The following is a 5,567-nucleotide window of genomic DNA, read 5'->3' as shown; positions in this document are numbered from 1 at the left end:
ATTTTCATATTTTCCCATCAAATTGAAACTAAATGATGTGAAGTAATTTATTTTTATGCATAACAAACTAAAAGTGAGGATCACAAGCCTTTTTCTGATGTAAATCTAATAGACATGACTTCCTCCAACTCTGGAAAGAAAAACAACATTGGATTTGCATCCAAGGCAAGATGCATAATCCCTATTTGAGGGCTAAAGCCAAGCTCACTATTACCATTAATCTTGACAGAAGGTTTGGGATATTACCTTGTTGAATGTAAATATTCAATCTATTTTCTTGTTGGCAATATTTTGGAACACAATAACTTCTCGCTGGAAGTCATTGCATGTCACAACCTTAGGTGAATTGTTCCTAAATTCTTCCTCACTCAATGACTTGAGCCACCCAACCAAATCAGAAAAATAACCATAGAAGGACCAAAATCCAAAAAAAATACTATAAATAAAATGCAAGTAAAAAGGGAACAATAGTGAAAAACCTGCATACCTGCAATGGAGTAGAACCTGGACATTGACACCTTGTCCTTCTCGTGTCATATGAACATTTTTGTTGTAATCTCAAATAATGGATGAAGAAGATCCAAAGGAAGAAACCTAATAGATGTTTAGGTAAGGACAATAGGGTTTGGGAATGGTGGAAGAACAAGAGTTCTAGTTTGAAAATCTATGTTCCCACTCGCATCCTAAGTGTCCTACACTCCTAGACTTTTCGATTTTGAGAGGGTTTCTTTCTCTATTTGGGTTTATTTCTATATCGTCTGTGTATTATCTCTCTCTAGACTTCACGAGACATATGGTTGAGAAGGAAACGTCGATGTATGTATTGAATTTCAACTCTCAGACCATCTCCCTTAATGTTTTTTTTTTGGGAAAACTTCCCTCTTTATGTTAATACTATCAATTGCTCCAAAAAGGTGCAAAGAGACCCCAATAAGAATGTTAAGTTGAAAACTTTTGTGGTTTAGTTTTCATAATTAATTAAATATAAATTGATATATTAGATTTAAAATTTTAATGTTTTTTTATTTTTATCTTTTTTTATTTTTTTGTTTTCTTGGAAATATTTAGGCAAGATCCACAAAGAACCCAAGGATCCAATACCACCACATGTTACATCATATTTTTTCACACTTCCCGTCCCATATCATGAAGCGTCAAAATGATGAAATCTATCAGTGTATTGACCATGAAACATAAACAAAAGCATCCTTGAAGGAAAGAAGAAAACTTGCCCTGAAAGAGTTCTGAAGAAACTTGCCTAAAAAACTTGTTTTCGGGATCAACGCATTTTGCACCATCGTGACCCATGCTGGTAACTTGTTGCAATATACTAGACTAGCACTTCCAACATGACTTTTACAAGGAAAACTCACGTTGAACCTCTTCAAGCATCTTTTCCTAAAGTGGAGGAGAAGCTTCTCTTACTAGAAGTCTCAAGAACGGTGAGCAGGTTACAGGTGAATAAGGATTAGAGCGAGATCTCCAATTCTTTGTCCTTGACCCTAATTTCATGGATCTTTCCCTTGAGTTTTGGAACCTATCCCTCCTTTTATGGATCCTTAACTCCCTCTCCTTCCCTATAAATGAGATCCCTACTATCCACAACGGGTTGGCTATTGCTTGATTGCCTTCTTAGTGTTGAACTATGCCTGAATGCTACCCATTTCGCTAAGGAGACAAGAGTGCTTCAAGTTTAAGGCTAGGACTTGGAAAATCACCTAAAGGAGGCTTCCAACATGAAGGCTTAAGTGGTTGTAATGCTCCCTTTACCATTCTATTTAGAATACATTATGTGTTTTCTTTCCATAAATGTGTCTATCATTGCTCATTTAGTATAATACTTTATCCGTTATATGGTTTATATTGGGATAGTTTTTTCTATGTATTCATTTCTTGTCTCCACATGATTTTCCTTGTAGGTATTCATATACATCAACAAAGAGGATATTGAGCTTGGAAGCGGAAGAATAAAGGATGAAACCAACGTCTTTTAACATCAGAGTGAGGTAGGTCATCTATCCTCTTTTGTGATTTCTGGTATAAACTAGGAAAGCTTGCACATATTTATCCAGTTTGTTGTTAGATCCTCCCATAGGAATAGAGGGATCATTTTTTTCTAGAGAAAGGATTTCCAGCACAACACCATGGATCATGAGCAAGATAACTCAAAGAAAAAGTAGTCACCTACTACCAAATCTGCACCTTCAAACATAGCATAGCCTTATGTTGAGCCATCTCAGCCCTTAGTAGAGGAATCTCATTCTTCCATCAATATTAGGCACATCAGTAATTTTCATTCCCATTCTTCTTAAATAAGTTACATTCCTTTGCTGACTTGCAAAATAATTTGAATCCACACAAGTTAATGCCTTTCCTTCATCTAGTAATGACCACACATTGTCACATATGATCACAACATCATCCTCCATATATTCAACTGGCCTTCTGTCTGTAACAAGTTCTAACAACAACACCCCAAATCCATACACATCATATCTTTCATTTATCTTAAGGCTCTGACAAGAAAATTCGGGTGCCATATATCCTAATGCACTCTGTATTTTTCTACTAAGAATGTATCTATCAAGCATGGGAAACAACTTTGCAAGGCCATAATTTGCAACTTTTGGGTTGCAATTCTCATCGAGCAAAATATTGATGGATTTTATGATATAGTGTATGACTGGTAGTCTACAAGCATGGTGAAGATGTGCAAGCCCTATTGCACTCCTCATAGCTATATTAAACCAATTTGACCAACTTAATGGGGGATATATTTGGGATATTTCATGGAGTTGACTATACAAACTTCCACTTTGAATCTAGTCATATATAAGAAGCTATAATTGAGGTGTACAATAGTAGCCTTCCAAATTCATTATATTTGGATGCTTGACTTTGTGCAAAAGTTTTATCTCCTTCTCAAAGTATTTTTGTGATTTAACCAAATTTGAAACCATCATATTCTTTATAGCAATTACTCACCCATCCCCTAGGATTGATTTGAACACAATTTAAATACCTCCCCTTCCAAGCTCACAATATTTGTTAATCAATGCGTGAGCACTAGTCATCCAATCTGTAGATGCATGATCAAAGTTGGGTGTAAACATAACCAGTTTTCCTAGAGCCATATCAGTGGATGGGGACTGAGAAAATCTATCAAGCATAAGATTCATCGATTTTGAATTGGAATGTTCTTTTATATTCAGTATAGTCACAACAACAACACCAAATGCAGTCATACTTGCTGCAGATATTGCAATTATTGTAGAAACACTTTTGCAGATATTAAAATTCTATAGATATTCTTGCAATCTTAGCTTCTGCAGATATCACAATTCCGTTGTGTGTATATCTAATCACATGAATTCCTCCTTCGGTTGGACTCCCTCTTGTATTTCGATTTATAACTATTGGGTTAGGCATAACCATGGGACAAGTAACATTCACTCCCGATCCACATAGGCCTGCATTTTCTTTGAAATAAGTCTTGTTTAATGTGTTTAATATACGTCTTTTTGGTATCCTCCCTTTAAGTTTGTTGTGTGAAATGGTTACCCATAATAGATGACTCAAGTTCCCTAATTGCTAGGGTAATTCTCCAGTAAGATTGTTCATTGCCAAATTAAGCTTTATCTGTCGACTCAACTTGGATAATTACTTGGGTACATTTCCAGTCAAACTATTGTTTTCCAAGCTCAACAAAGCCAAACATGAACATTCACCAATTTCTTCTGGAATTCATCGAGATGAGAAATTTCCATCAGTTGCAACACTAAAAGAGCATTGGCATTACCAAGTCCCACATGTATGGCTCCAAACATATGATTGTAACTTAGATCCAAAGACACCAATGAATTCAGATTACCAATCTCCGACATAATATTTGAGGTGATAAGGTTATATGATAAGTTCAATAGCTTTAAATTGGAGCACTGAGTGATTTATGGAGATATTTCCCCACTCAACCTACTATGTGAAAAATCTAGTTCTTCCATAAATTGGTATAATTTTGTGAACTAGCTTGGAGAATGCTTCCACTAAGAAAATTTCATGATGGATATATGTTTTGTAAAACCAACAAAAAAAACTCACCAGGAATGCTTCCAGTAAAGCCATTCCTACTAAAATAAACCGAGTAAAGCCTACTACAACTTAGTAAAGATTCTAGAATGGGTCTAGAGAGATTACTATATGATACATTTATGAGCATAACATTTAGTAGGAAAGACGTTGGATTAATGGGTCCTGACCTAGGTTCAGACTTAGTTGCGCCAGACAAATCCCTACACTACTGTCCCTTTTGGCATCAATCCACGGAGCGCGGACTGAAGTCCTACCTGAAGCAGTATGGGGGGATGTTGGGAGCAAATTTCCGCACCCAAAGATCAGCGTGATGTCGTTTTGTGCCCTAAATCTACCCTCACGCAGATCGATAAGCCCTTATGGCTTATCAATGTAACTCCCTTTAATCAGCCTCTAGACCTCCGCGAAGGTATACGACTGGCTTATGCGGACATTGAACAGGTGACTTAACTAGTTACGTACCTTGTAGATTACTCTTAATCCCATATTTACTCAAGTCTGCTTAAGTGTTCGATAACTTTAACATACAACTATATAATCTTCGTGTAATCACTTAACATCATTTGTGTTCGTATAACAATATAAATCAAGTAAATTCGCGCATCAATACATCATTATTTCATAGAACCATTATTCATCACAACATAAGTGCATTTATACATAATAGAAGTAAAGAGATAATCACACGTATTTCTGCCACAATATTCTTTATTAATATTCAATTAAGCTTACAGACTCAAGACTTCCCTGTGGACTCAGTTGCGGACACTACTCTAGGACTCTACTCTCACATCTATAGAGCCTTTCTTCTTACTATTCTACACTAACTTAGACTCCTTTCATCATACCCATAAACAACTCTACTCTTCTATCATGCCTTAGACTCTCTAAGACACACCTATCTATACAATCCCATGGTCCGTGGACCATGGATAGATCTTCAAAAAGCTGACTTAACTTACATAAAGAAGGGTAAAACCCTTTTTGACTCTTTTACTATCTACACGCTCCATGAACACAATTTGTGGAGACTTTACATCTTTTTACATAAAACTTGGGATCTTGCCCCAAAACTTGGGCTTTTGCCCCACCATTGACCCAAGGGACCCCATCCCAATAGGTCCCCAACACAAATATCGTGACTCGCCCTCGAGTCACTCAGCTGGTGTGGATATCTTGCTACGAAGATCCCCCAGCTCTACTTGTGCAATCACTGTTTCAACCGTGCTCTATGTGGCTACTTGCTTGATCTATTCTACCGTCTGCTCTATGGTTGGTCCTGCACTGTCCTGCTTAATCTTCTGTTGTGTACTCTAGAAGTTTGCCAAATTTTTCTCTATGTTAGCCGAGAATATTTAGGCTTCATCCAACCAAGGCCCCAACCTAGCCTTAAGGACTGCCTCTTTCTTCTGCGCTGCTTCCACCTGTGATAGAAACTGCTTAGCCTCCTGCAGGTTGGCGAGGCGCTGTGTTGTAGA

At 37.0% G+C, this 5,567-nt stretch overlaps 1 pseudogene; it reads right to left on the bottom strand.

The window, feature by feature from the left end:
* Positions 1-2,243: 2,243 nt before the first annotated feature.
* On the bottom strand, positions 2,244-4,216 carry LOC149237915 (putative LRR receptor-like serine/threonine-protein kinase IRK; annotated as a pseudogene).
* Positions 4,217-5,567: the final 1,351 nt, after the last annotated feature.

Source organism: Pinus tabuliformis, chromosome 8, assembly GCF_031772625.1.
Source record: "Pinus tabuliformis cultivar Carrire ecotype Pingquan chromosome 8, CPIR1, whole genome shotgun sequence".
Taxonomy (NCBI): Eukaryota; Viridiplantae; Streptophyta; class Pinopsida; order Pinales; family Pinaceae; genus Pinus; species Pinus tabuliformis.
Note: the sequence above shows the minus strand (reverse complement) of the source record. Positions and strands in the feature narration are given on the sequence as shown.